Raw genomic sequence first — 13800 nt, 5'->3', positions numbered from 1 at the left:
CTCATCATCTCTTCCAAGTCTTACAAGTACACCTCACCTTTTCACCTTTTCCTTTTTTTTTTTTTTTAAAAAGATGAGGAAAAAAGCTGGAGAGTATACTCTACCCAAGATCATACATTTGTTATGATTTGGAAGCAGGATTCCATTGGATCTGATTCTAGAATCCTCACTCTCACCATGTCTCTCTGCAGAATAATTTTTACTCTGCACCAAATAAAATGATTATTGTTGATTTCTTTTATAGGAAAATTAAAAATAAAACCTTATTTCTCTGGGTAGTTGTAATTTAGAAATAAATAATTTAGCTTTGTGTACCCAAGCAAGTAATAGAAATATCACCAAGCTCACTGATAGAAGTTCTGCTAATGGTTTAAAGGATCAATGAAAACTTGCCTAAGAAATATATTTAACAAAAAAATTGTTGGCATACTTTTAAATAAGTAAAATCACTTGAGCAAATGTTTCTTATTATCTCAAATTGGATTGCAGCTAATCAGTGGAAGGAAGAGTGGGATTGAAAATTAAGAATTTTAATAAATAGATAAATTCTTAATTCTCTATCATTTCATCCAAAAGAAGAACACAAGAATGAATAGTCATCAAATTTCAAGAATAAATTCGAAGGAAGTATTAAAAGATGATCGATAAATATATGGTAAAAAATTGGAGTTGAATGCTGAAAAAGGAAACTTAGAGATACTAATACTGGAGAAAAAAACAAGTTATGACTTAAATGTAACCTAAGAGACCAATGTGGCTTGTAGAGCAAACCCAACTACTGTTTGTGTATCATGGCTATATGAGTAGAGGGTCTTTTAAACAATGTTAGTTTTTTTTAGCATGTGTGTTTGTGCATGAGGGTTTGGATATTTTAAAGACATTACGAGCATACATGGTTATTCACACTACAGAAAATACACTACTGAAAAAGTGCAAAGTTACCTATAGAAATCGTACTTGGGAGAGCAATTAATCTTAATTTTATTTAATGCCTTTTCAGTAAATTAGGTTGACATTTATCTATGACTACCTGAAATCTCTTTTGCAAACTTCAGCCAAAAGTTAGGATTTTCAGATTTCAAAATTTTTCATTGGAAAAACTAACAAAATTACATTTTCATGGTATCACATAAAATCCCATGAATACTTTTACTGTGATTTTTTTTTTTTCTATTTGGCTAAAAATAGACATACTGGAAACATCCCAAGAAACAATGTTGGGGAGTATAAAGTCTAACTTTACACCAAAGTTTGGGTATTATTTGGAGAAGCATACAGACTTTATTTGGATTTATTTTTAGTTTTATTTTTTTCACAACCCATCACATAATCCTATTCTCAAAAGAATCCTTTACACCAAATGCTATCTAATTTACCAACAAATGATCTAAGGCTGGCTGTACTTTTTTTTTCTTCTTCAGGAAGGTAAAAATCAGAATGTTCCCATCACCAAACCACCTCATTGCTGATTTCCACCCCCACTTCCACTGGGTTTATCACCATGCCATCTACACACAATCCTCACTTCAGTCACCTCCCTGATGGTGACTACAGACGTGGTGACTGTGACGTTGTTATTAAGAAGATTGTTTCAACAAATCTCAAATTTGCTCTGCCATTTACAATTATTCAATATAAAAATATTTTGTCAAAAAATTATGTACAAAATTGTATTTGATATATTCAAATAATTATTTGATTTGCATATCATTAAAACCAAAATTCACAGTATTTTTAATTATCTGGTTCATGATGTGATTCTTTCTTTAAACAAAAATGTGTCTCACTTGTGTCAAGATTTTAAAGCCCAAATGGTAAATAATTTGAGTTCCAAACTGCTTATTTCTGAGTTTAAGGTAATTAAAGATAATTTTGTGCTGATACCTAGCAGCTAGACAAAATTTCTGAATAAAACTACTTCAACTCAAAAATATGAATACACTTTATATTCATAGCTTAAAAAATATTTCATATCCTTCTGTTTTTCTATCCCATGACTTCAATATTAGGCCTTGTTAAGCTAAGAAAATAAAACACATGAAACTAATTGAAGCATGGGCTCCACTGTCTCTTCCATAGAGAAGTATTTTATCCGCAGTGTGGTTTAGGTAGGTGCAATTATATGTGAGATAAAGATGGGACAGAAAGTTTTATGATTTTATTTTGATTCATCAGCTCTAGAAGATGTAAAAGATTTTTATTTTTTTGGTTGTTGATTCATCAGTTCTAAAATACATCATGCATAAGGCAGGAAAAAAAAGTGTATGTCTCAAAACAGTATTCTATTGACTTTACTATTATTATAATGGTATAAAATATCAATAAAATAGGAAGCATAGAATTAGAGCAGAGGAAATATTTCTATGAGATTTGAAAAGGTATGCAGAAGTTTGTCAGTTTGCTATGAAAAATCAAGAATTCAACAAATACTTAGGGCAACTCCTTTTATAGTTTGTAGAAATCTATGAAAAAAATATTTCCAACACTGATCTTCTTCACCATCTTAGATGTTAAAATATGCTTCTGACCAAGGTCAAGAACATTGCCACCAAAATTTTTACTGTAGTAAAAATGCAGGTCACCTACAGGGAGGATAAAAATTACTACCTAGAGTATTTTCTTAATTTGTTCTCTATCCTCTGGATTAGTTTACCACATTAGCTACTGGTCACTGGAAGGCTAGTATAGTACATCTTTAAAAGGCCAAGTCATATTACAGAAGAGTTTTCTCAGGGAATATAAATAGTCTGGTGTGTCAAAAATGGTACAGGAGCCATTGAAAAGGCTCCAGATTGGCTGAGGGCCTATGCCATAAATCCCCATAAGGAGGTGAAACAAAGGAAAGTTATTCTTGAAAAAATATACATCTGGGTAAGGGAAAAATTAGGCAAAGTTTGGAAGCAGGGAACAGAGGGGCAGAGAGGAATTTAAAAGACAGATATAAAAAAATAAAATAAAATAAAATAAAATAAAGAGAACTAAAGGGAAAGAGAACCAAAAAAAATAGTTCTATGAATCCTCTAATTTTATTTAGGGTAATGCTAGAAAATATGCAAGTTAATTGGAGAATATTTCTGAGTCAGTTAATCCAACTGAAAAAATTCTAGAATAAAAACTAATTAGTTTTACCACTCTTCAAGATTTGTCAGGCAATTTTTATTTCAGCTAAACAAACACAAGTTCTTCTTATAAGCTACTGCTGATGTAGACTTCATAGAGAAGCAAAGCAAGATCTAGCGTCTGACCCCAAGATATTTTACAAACTATTTGGGATGAAAATATAAACAACATAATAAATGAAATTTTATGATCAGAAAGAATGATAAAGATAATAAATTTAATAAAAAGTCAGAAAAATGAGGGATCAGTGTGGACTGCATGAATTTTGAGCAAGGCAATGATATTGTCCTGTTCAGAAACGATGGCAAAAATAGTCTTTGTCAAATAGGGAGTTTGATTTGTGGAATCAAGGAGAATGTTTGGGAAGGACAACATTGTGTAGAACAAAGAAACATTGTTGGAAGTTTTCTGGTAAGCGCCTGGCATGATAAATATGTTTTGGAAAGATTAATTGGGAGGGATTAGAAAAAGGCAAGACAGCCTTTGAGTCGGCTGCAATAACTCAGGCACTGACCTACATTTCTCATTCGATCATCACTTTTCTCTCTGAGTAGGACTATCCCTGTGGACTGACATCCTCTCGTCCTCCTAACATTCCATTCCCATTTCTACCCCTCTGTTCAATGCCATGTGCTTGTGGTTCAGCGGAAAGTGCTGAATTGAAAAACTCTTAACTTCCCCAAAGCTCATCCCCCCCCCAAAAAAAAGTGTTTCCAATCCCTGTTTGTAAAAGTTGTGTGATGATATATCACTAACTAGAGCAGTGGAAGAAGCTAAACTTAACGTTGGATAACCAATGCTCTTCACTTTCTAAGAGCATGACTGGATTCTCCACAGATGTAACAACTATTTTCCTAATGTTTGTATAGCTTGCTGTTTCTCAAAGTATCAGGAACTCAGAAAACCTACTAAATTTAATTTTTTAGGCCTAGCAAGTGGACTTGGTTAATGATAATAGCACTAAAAACAAACAAAAACACTAGGATTCCAAAGGAATTTCAAAGCTAGAAGCAGCAAAACTTCATAACTAAGTACAGGTGGAAGGAGAGATTGAGTAAAAATTAACCCTGCAAGTAACAGAAAGTAATAGCAGATTAAATAAAATCAATTATTTATTTGATTTTTTCTTTGCTCGAAAAGAAGAGAAATTCAGAAATAGCATTCCAAGTTATATGGCATCATTTTTCAAACAATTAGACATTCCAGCATCTTTGTTTTTGTTCTGTCATTCTTAGTTAATACATGGTATTTTCAAAGTCACAAAATAGCTGCTGGAATTCTGGTCATTATTTTTGATGATGACCTGAAACAAGTAGGAAGAGTAAAAAAGGTCCCATACCAGTTGTTCAGCCCCTTTTAAAGGGCAAATCCAGAAGGGTACACTCACCAATCTTTGCTTATATATTTGCTTCACAGCTGTAAGGAAGGGTTTATGTAGTTATTTAACTACCTGGCACATAAATCAGGAGTCGGTTACTGAAAATGATGAATATTTTGAATGGGAAACTAAAATCTCTTCTAACCAACTGAACGGAAGAACAGTATTTTTGAGAAATAGAAATATTTGGGGAAGGAATCACTTTAAGACTTTAAAAATAAATGAATGAACAATTAATTAGAATTACTATATCTATGAAGTTGCTGAAAAAGAAGTGATGCTGATCTATGTAGTGAGCAAGTAATAAAACAAATTAAGAACATCTAATTAATGAAACTAGGTCACTTAGGAATGTCCAAATTCATTTAAGACCTGCATAATTTAAAAAATACTATATTGAAATTATATAACTAGACATTTAAATAATTATATGTATTCTAATAAATAGACACGCATAGATACATATATGTGTATCTTCCTATCATTAAACTAAATATTGAATAGATTAATTTTTAAAAATTTTAGGATTCTGTCCAATATCATCTATATGATGTTTATTTGACACTATCAATCAATTCTATCAAAAAATCAATTTCAACAATTTGCATTACACAACCATGTGTTTGCTTTTGAGGAATACAATATTTAATAAGGTATGTTATTAAGACATTTCACTCAAGTCTCTTACAATGTAGGAGAGAGCTGAAAGGTTGTATTATATGGTTTACAAGCATTTTCTTCTATCGGTTGTCTTTTCACTGATAACTGTGTCCTTTGATGCACACTATTTTAAATTTTGATGTAGTTTAATTTATCTACTTTTTCTCTTGTTACTTTGCCTGTTAGTGCCACATCCAAGAAATGAATGAGAAATACAGTGTCATGAATTTTATCCCTCATATTTTCTTCTAGGATTTTTATAGATTGAGCTTTTATTTTTTATTTTTTTGTTTTTTAGGGCTGCACCCAGGAACATGGAAGTCTTCAGGCCAAGGGTCAAATCAGAGCTACAGCTGCTGGCCTATGCCACAGACACAGCAACGCCAGATCCAAGCCATGTCTGCAGTGGATCCTAGTGAGGTTCGTTACTCCTGAGCCATGACAGGAACTCCTGTCTTTCATATTTTGGTTTTTGAGCCCTTGAGATTCCATACGAATTTCAGGATTGATTATTCTATTTCTGTAAAAAAAATCTTTGGAATTTTGATAGCGATTGCATAAGACCTGTTAATTGCTTTGCGCAGCATTGACATATTAACAACATTAAGTTTTCCAATCCATGAACGTAAGATGGCTTTCCATTTATGACTGTCTAATTTCTGTCAGCAATGTTTTGTAGTTTTCAGTGTACAATTTTTTTGCCTTCTTGCTTAAATTTACTTCTAAAGATTTTGTCCTTTTGATGCTATTGTAAATTAAACTGAAAAAATATTTGTGTAATTATTACAGAAATTGTTGAAGAGCCTGATATTCTCTCTTCTTCTCAGTCCCATATTCCTCCTCTCTCACCAAAATCAATATTTATTATGAATTTGGTATTTATTGCCTTAAAGTGCAAGAGTATCAATTTATATTAATTACATACCTTGAGTTTTGAAGTTTACTTGTTAAAACTCAACATTAAACTTTTCAGGATGATTGATGCTGATCCAAATAGATTGAGCTCATTATTTAATCACTGTATAAATGTTGGTATGGGACTCATAATTTATATATTCATTTTCCTTTTTTTTTGTTTGCTTGTTTGTTTTGGGGGTTTTGTTTGTTTGTTTGTTTGTTTGTTGCTTTTTAGGGTCACATCTGTGGCATGCGGAAGTTCCCAGGCTAGGGGTCTAATCGGAGTTGTAGCCACTGGCCTACACCACAGCCACAGCAAATCGCCAGATCTAAGTCGTGTCTGGGACCTACACCTCAGCTAACGGCAATGTCGGATCCTTAACCCGCTGAGCAAGGCAAGGGATTGAACTGCACCCTTTTGGATAATAGTTGGGTTCGTAACCTGCTGAGCTACCATGGGAACTCCTATTCATTTTCTTATTTGTATTTTAAATTGTTCCAGTTCTTTTCAGTCATAAAATAACTGTGTACTTTGTGTCAGTTTTGTTCTTAGCACTTGTAATGGGTTGAATACGATCCTCTCAAAATTCACGCTCACCAGGAACCACAGAATGTTAACTTACTTGGACATAAAGCTTTTGCAGATGTAATTAAGCTAAGGATCTTGAAATGAGATTGTCCTGAATCTAGGGTAGGCCCTAATTCCAATGACTAGTGTGTCCTTATAAGAAGGAAGTACACAGAAAGACCCAGAGGAGAATGTCATGTAAAGAAAAAGGCAAAGATTGGTGATGTTTTTACATGTCAAACAGTGTCATAGATTGCTGAGGACCATCAGAATGCAGGATAAAGCTATGGACCAGATTCTCCCTCAAAGCCTCTGAAAGGAATCAGTCCTGCCAACACCTTATTTCAGACCTCTGGCCCCCAGAATTGTGAGACAATACACAATTTTCACAATTATGAAAAAATATCTGTTGTTTTTAGCCACCAAGATTATTATAACTTATTACATCAGCCACAAGAAATAGATATATTACTTTACGGAAGTTAACTCAATTATTCCTTGTAAACAACTCTGTGAATTAGTTACTACTCTCACCCAACTTATAATAAGGAAACTGAAGCTGCAAGGTATTAAATAATTCACCAAAAGTCATACCGTTGGAAGGTGATAGAGACAGATAGCAACACTTCAAATCATTAGAAACATGTTACATTGCCTCTTAATGCTAATTCTAATCTATTACCTCTAATAATAGTAATTATTCAAAATTTAGTAATTATACAAAATACAAACAAGAATTTGATTGCCAAGAATGAGTGTTAACTCTTTTCTCCTTACCTTATACATATAAGAGAAAGATTACGAACTGTATTTTTCCATACTTTAAGAATATTTCTTTAAACTTAGGAGTTCCTGTTGTGGCACAGTGGAAATAAATCTGACTAGCAAACATGAGGTTGTGGGTTCAATCACTGGCCTCGCTCAGTGGGTTAAGGATCTGATGATGCCATGAGCTTTGGTATAGGTCACAGATGAGGCTTAGATCTGGCATTGCTATGGCTGCAGTGTAGGACGGCAGCTATGGGCTTTGATTTGACCCCTAGCCTGGGAACTAACAGGCTGTGGGCGCGGCCGTATAAAGCAGAAAAAAAAAAAAAAAATTTCCCTAAACTTAATACATAAAGGAAACTGTTTCTATAACTAAGATGTGAAACTTGTCATACGAATTTGTGGAAATTTACTATAGCACAGTTTGCTTATACATATTCAGACAATGCTTTTTAAAGAGGACTAAGGAATCTAAAAAAAAAAAAAATTAAGCAAATGCTAAAAATCTTTTAGGCAGCAAGTATCAGAGGAGTGAAAGCTGGTTTTCATTGTTCTAGTAATCATCCTATAATACTTTAACATTGCACAGTGTCATATTACATGTGCCGTTATATTTATGTGATAGAAAAGTACAAGGCAGTACAACCTATTTAACAAATTCATATTTCTGTAGAGCATTAATCAAGAACAAAATCTTTATTATATGTGTTGTGATCCAATCATAAACTCTAATAAATTTGTAGTAAGCTTCTTCACATCTTGATCTTAGCAATAAGATGTTTATTTTAAAAATGAATTGTTCGTCAAATACCTTAGATTATCCATAAACATCAACCTTTTCCTCTATCTTAAAATTTTCTTTTGCAGAGAGTCTTTCTTGATAATTCAAATTCTTATAATCTTTAGCACTTTTAAACATTAATCGAATATTTAGTATGTGCCAAATATTTTAGCATCAAAGCCCATGTAATCATTTTATCTTATACTTTGCTGTTGCTTAAGGAAAGAAAGCAAATGTTTTCCATCAAAATAGTTACTTAAATTTAGAAATCACTATGCATACTTTTGTGTATCCTTCTACTTTCCCTCATTATTGAATCTCACAAACCACCATTATCCTGCCAAGTGCAGTGTTTAATGGGTGCTATGTAAACATGTTTCTATAAGTTTTTTTGTTCTCTCTCCTCACTTCCCTGAACAGATTTGTAATATAGGAAAAAGGAATTAGAAACGTACATCTTTATATATTTACACTGTCATTCAGATCATTCTCCACCACAGATTTCTTGAGTTTCTGCTGTGTGCCAATCTACTACGGGAAATGTGGTGAATATAATTTGAGACATTAGTAACAGCATTCATTTAAGTCAATTAAACTGCACTTAAATTAATAGCAGATTTTAAAAAAATTGTCCTTTAATTGATCTTCTGGATTTATAAGCACAATAGGTAATATCTTTAGCTGTCTTTTTTTGCTTTTTTTAGTGCTGTTAATTATCAATAATGCTAATAATAATATTCTTTTTATTTTTAGTCAGCAAAGCACACTTATAATTGTGCTTCAGCTCAAACACAATTGTGTAAATGTGTAATTGTTCAAGTCTCTGTTTTAGTTTAATGAGTTGTTCCAAAGGAATCAAGAGGTTAATAAGATGTTAACAGACAAATGCACAAGTGCAGATCAAGAGATGAGTCTTATAGAGAATGTATATAACAAGTAGCAAGTGCCAACAAGATTGTTCTTCATTGGAATACTTAAAGAAATGAATTGTGACTATTACATTGGTAAAGATGAACAGACTTGTAAAATAATAATACTGCTAATAAGAGTGTATTATTATTATTTTTTAGGGCCACACCTATAGCATATGGAAGTTCCCTGGCCAGGGGTCAAATTGGAGCTGCAACTGCAGGGCTACACTACAGCCATAGCAACAGCATATCCAAGCTGCATCTGCAACCTAGGTCACAGCCTGCGGCAATGACGGATCCTTAACCCACTGAGCAAGGCCAGGGATCGAACCTGCATCCTCACAGAGAACACTGGGGACTTAACCTGCTGAGCCACAACAGGAACTTCAATAAAAGCATATTCTAAATTACCAGAAAATAGTGTTGTTGATTATGGAGACACCGCATTGGTAACTGATTGTTTATCAAGATACTGACCGTGAATTGAGCTTTAAATACTGCAGAGTAAAACCAAACAAGGAGAAGGCTATAAATGCCATATAAATAAGTTTTTTTTTTTTTTTTATTTTGAGTGGCATTTGGAAGCCACTTATATTTCCTTAGACTGAGCTTCATGAAACAACATAATATTTGACAAAATATTTCCCTCTGAGAGCATCAAAAGAGTTTAGACGTAAGATTATTATCAGTTAAGAATATTTTTCCAGTAGGTTAGCTGGTGGTGGTGATGGCTTGACCTGAGGCTCTAAGTGTAACAAGAGAGCAAAGGAAAATTCCAAGAAGTAATATGATGAACAAGACTTGGTAATTATTCAAACACAGGGGACAGAGAATATAGATACAAAGGAGACTTGAAAATAAACAGAGCCTGTTCATGACAAAACAAGGGTGACAACTAGCTTTCTAACCACAGTGTTTATGGAAGGTCATGCTGCAGAGTTGACTGCACAAAATATATAATTTTCCAAAGACAAACGAGATTCAACTTCTAAACAGAACCATGTGCTTTTCTGCATTATTTTAGGGAAGCAGAAGGCAAATACTTTTCCTGAGCACTTTTTTTGCTGCACTGTTACTTTATGCAAACAATAGTCAGTGGACTGAACGGCTGTCTATACCCAGAGAAAGATTATTGATGAGTAAGTGTCAGCCTGGGGAGACATAACAAGTGGTGTTTTGAAGGGGTCACCTTGGGTTTCAGGGCTGCTTAAGTGTTTCTTCAATGACCTGGAAAATGGAATAGAGAATTGGCTCATCAAATTTGTAGATGAGTTCAATCTTCTGAAGAGAATAAAGCCAGGGCTGCTCATGGAAGACAGATTTGGTGTTCAGAATGAATTTAGTGAATTAGAAAAGCAGTGAGAAATGAGCAAATTTCAGGCAGGTCAAATTCAAGGTAGTACAACAGAAGACAGAGATCCAACCTAAAATAATGCACAACAGTGATATCTTTCAATAATTGGAGGAAAGGTGATTTGGAATAATATTGGAAATACTTCCTATAGCAATCTCGTGCCAAAAAAGAGTAAGGAATTATACCTGTATGCAAGCAGGACACAGGAGAATCAAACTCACCACATTCTGATACTTTCTGTGAATTGATTCTTGGGACCCAAAATATTCACACAAAACTTTTCTATTTAGCACTTAAGCAATAGTTAGATGTATACTAGATAGAATTCTTTATGGTGTTTTAATGTAACATAATGAAAAAAATATTGGCAAATAAGTCTATTTTAAAGACTTAGAATCAAACAACTTAAGAGAACAAAAAGCAACTACACACACCACAAAAGACTTTGCTTATTTTGAATACAAAAATTTATTAATCACATCATTTCCAATGTTAAATCATTCAACATTAATTTAAGAAATAATAGCTAAGTACCAACTATGCATGGTACAATGTCAGGGAGTTGGTATGTAATGGTGAATATGAGAGAATCGCTGACTTCAAGGAGCTTATCCTCTAAGGCAGGTGTCAGCAAAATTTCTACAAAGGGCCAGACACTAAATATCTTAGACTTTATGTATCATATGGCCCCTCTTGCAACTACTCAACTCTGCTGTTGCAGCAAAAAATCAGCCATAGATAACTCCTAAACCAACAAGAGTGGCTGTGTTTCCATAAGCATTTATTTATGAAAAAGGCAGTAAGCAAAATTTTGTCCATGGGCCATAGTTTATCAACCTCTACTCTAGTGGATAAGATAGGTGCTAAAAAAGTAAAAATGTGGTAATGAATAGAAATAGACAGTGTGTCACATGAGAAAACACCCAGGGAAGAGCAAGGTTAGAGTTAGAGTTGGGAAGATTCACTTGGAAACTGACATTTCAGATGAGATCTGGAGAATGGCTCATGTTTGGCCAGTTCACACTTGAGGAACAGTGAATAAAATGGCTCTGGGGCAGAAAATTGTTTGTGCAGATGATACCCTAGAAAAGGCCAGACAGCAATAGATATCACAATGCCCACTGTGTATTGGGCCTGTTTAAGTGAGGGAAATGGATGGGAAAGAAGAAAAAGTCACTAATCCAGGGTAATATATTCTGATGGAATGAGACAATTTAAACAAACTTTAAACTGTATAAGCCATAAATGAATCAAAGAAAGTATAAGCATAAGTGAATTATACTTATAAAAAAAGTATAAAAGTATAAGCCATAAATGAATCAAAGATTTTATAAAGTGGGAAATGCTTTGAAGAAAATACCAGTTGATATGGTGGTATGATTTGGAGGGAATGGAGTCATGAAAGGTATCAGTGAGTGTGTGGCATTTGATTTAAGTGTGAAGAAGGAGATAATCTTGAAATCATTGGAAAAGAGTTCCAACCTGACAAAAGAGCAAATGCCAAGTCTCAGAGGTGAGGTTAGGACTGGCAGGATGTGGGGCCAGGAGATGGCTGAGGTGGTCTGAGTGTCTCATGGATGCCGGCAACATTTATTGTGAAAAAAACAAGACCGAGGGAGAGGCAGAACTGGAAAGGAAAGTAATAATTTTTGTCTGTTTATTTATAAGTTAGAGTTGCTTCTTGAGCATCTGAACCAGGATTTCCAATGTGGAGTTGGATAAAAGAGACTGTGGCTCAGAGCTTAGTAAGGGGCTAGGGATGGAATGATAGATTTGGGAGGGAGTCTTAACATGCAGAAAATCAGTGTGCTTGGATGTAGTGGAGAAATTTAAAAAATAGAGTGTCACAATTTAGGGCCTTGCAGGCCACATTAAATAAATTGTATTGCTACCCCTTGACTCTCCTCTTCAAGGTTGCCTGGGTTATTTTCATGACACTGGTGTGGTTTCAAGAGAGCAAATAAAAAAAAGAGTGAAGCCTTGCCTAGGAATTGACATAATGTCACTTCTTTCACATTCTTTAGGTCAAAACAAAGCACAAGGCCAGTTGAGATGCATGGGGTAGGGAAAATAAACTCCACTTCTTGATAGAGGAGCATTAAAGTCACATTGTAAGAGGCATGGTTACAGGAAGAGAAGAACTGGGACCATTCTTTACAATCAGTCTACCACAGGCATCATCCTACCAATCTCGTCTAAAGATTTTAGTACCCATTGATGATTCCCACCAGAATCAGTTATCACATTGTGATGACAAAAGGGTGATTTCTTAATTCAAGGGTGATTTCTTTAATTCAATAATTTATGTGTTTTCTCTCCAGCATTCAGCTATAAAAAGAGCTTTCCTTTATTTTCCTTTTCTCTTATTTTTGAGCATTACTATAGGCAACATTTTAATAATTATGTAAGAAACATAAGCTCATAAAAATTCAAACAATGCAGAAATGTACAAAATAGGAAGTGAAAACCTTCTGCAGTCCTACTTTCTAGAAGGACCTATTGTTATAATTTTGTGTATACACATCCTCTCATATATATATATGCATATGCTATATCTGAGAAACAAAAATGGGATCTTACTTTACCTAACACTCAGATTTCATGTTTTTGAAATAGCAAAATAAGCATGTTCAACTAATAAAAATACTAATATTTAAACACAGAATAAAGTGGCAAAACATTTCAGTGCATCAATACCCAAGAGTAGAGCCATCTAGCCAATCCACAGCTGACCACAGACGAGTGAAGAATCCAAATGAAATCAGGAAAACTGCCTTCTGTTCTCCAAATGCAACCACCTAGAATCATGAGCTAAATAAACCATTGTTTTAAGCCACTCAGTTTTGAGAAGGTTTGTTATGCAGCAATAGTTAACTGACCTAAAAATCTTACAGTTAAGTTACTGATTGCAAAGGTGAAAATATGTGAAATCAATGGAGTAATCTGGTATTCACCACCTTAAGTCTCACTAACTTTGCAACGAGCTGACATTATTGTTTCCTAAGGTGTGCAATATCAGCTACATAATGTAAACTATGATATATTCTTGGAAAAACTGTTTACATTGAATTTAATCAAGCCACTAAGTCTGTGATTATGTATGTAGGAACTAGAGGGGAGAGAAGAACAAGTGATATGGAAGCATGAAGAAATAAACAAATTAAGAACCTGAGAATTTTGTCAGATGCTTGGCCTCTACCTCTTAAAAAGGAAAAATGACAGACATAGAAAACAAATTTATGGTTCCCAAAAGAGAAAGTGTAATGGGGGTTGGGATAAATTAGGAGGTTGGGATTAAGATATACACACTCCTATACATAAAATAGATAACCAACAAGACCTACTGTATAGCACAGGGAACTA

This window comes from Sus scrofa, chromosome 9 (assembly GCF_054392235.1).
Source record: "Sus scrofa isolate SSC_HxYL_T2T_F1_AM1 chromosome 9, Sscrofa_HxYL_maternal_Yorkshire_Landrace_v2.0, whole genome shotgun sequence".
Classification (NCBI taxonomy): Eukaryota; Metazoa; Chordata; class Mammalia; order Artiodactyla; family Suidae; genus Sus; species Sus scrofa.
Note: the sequence above shows the minus strand (reverse complement) of the source record.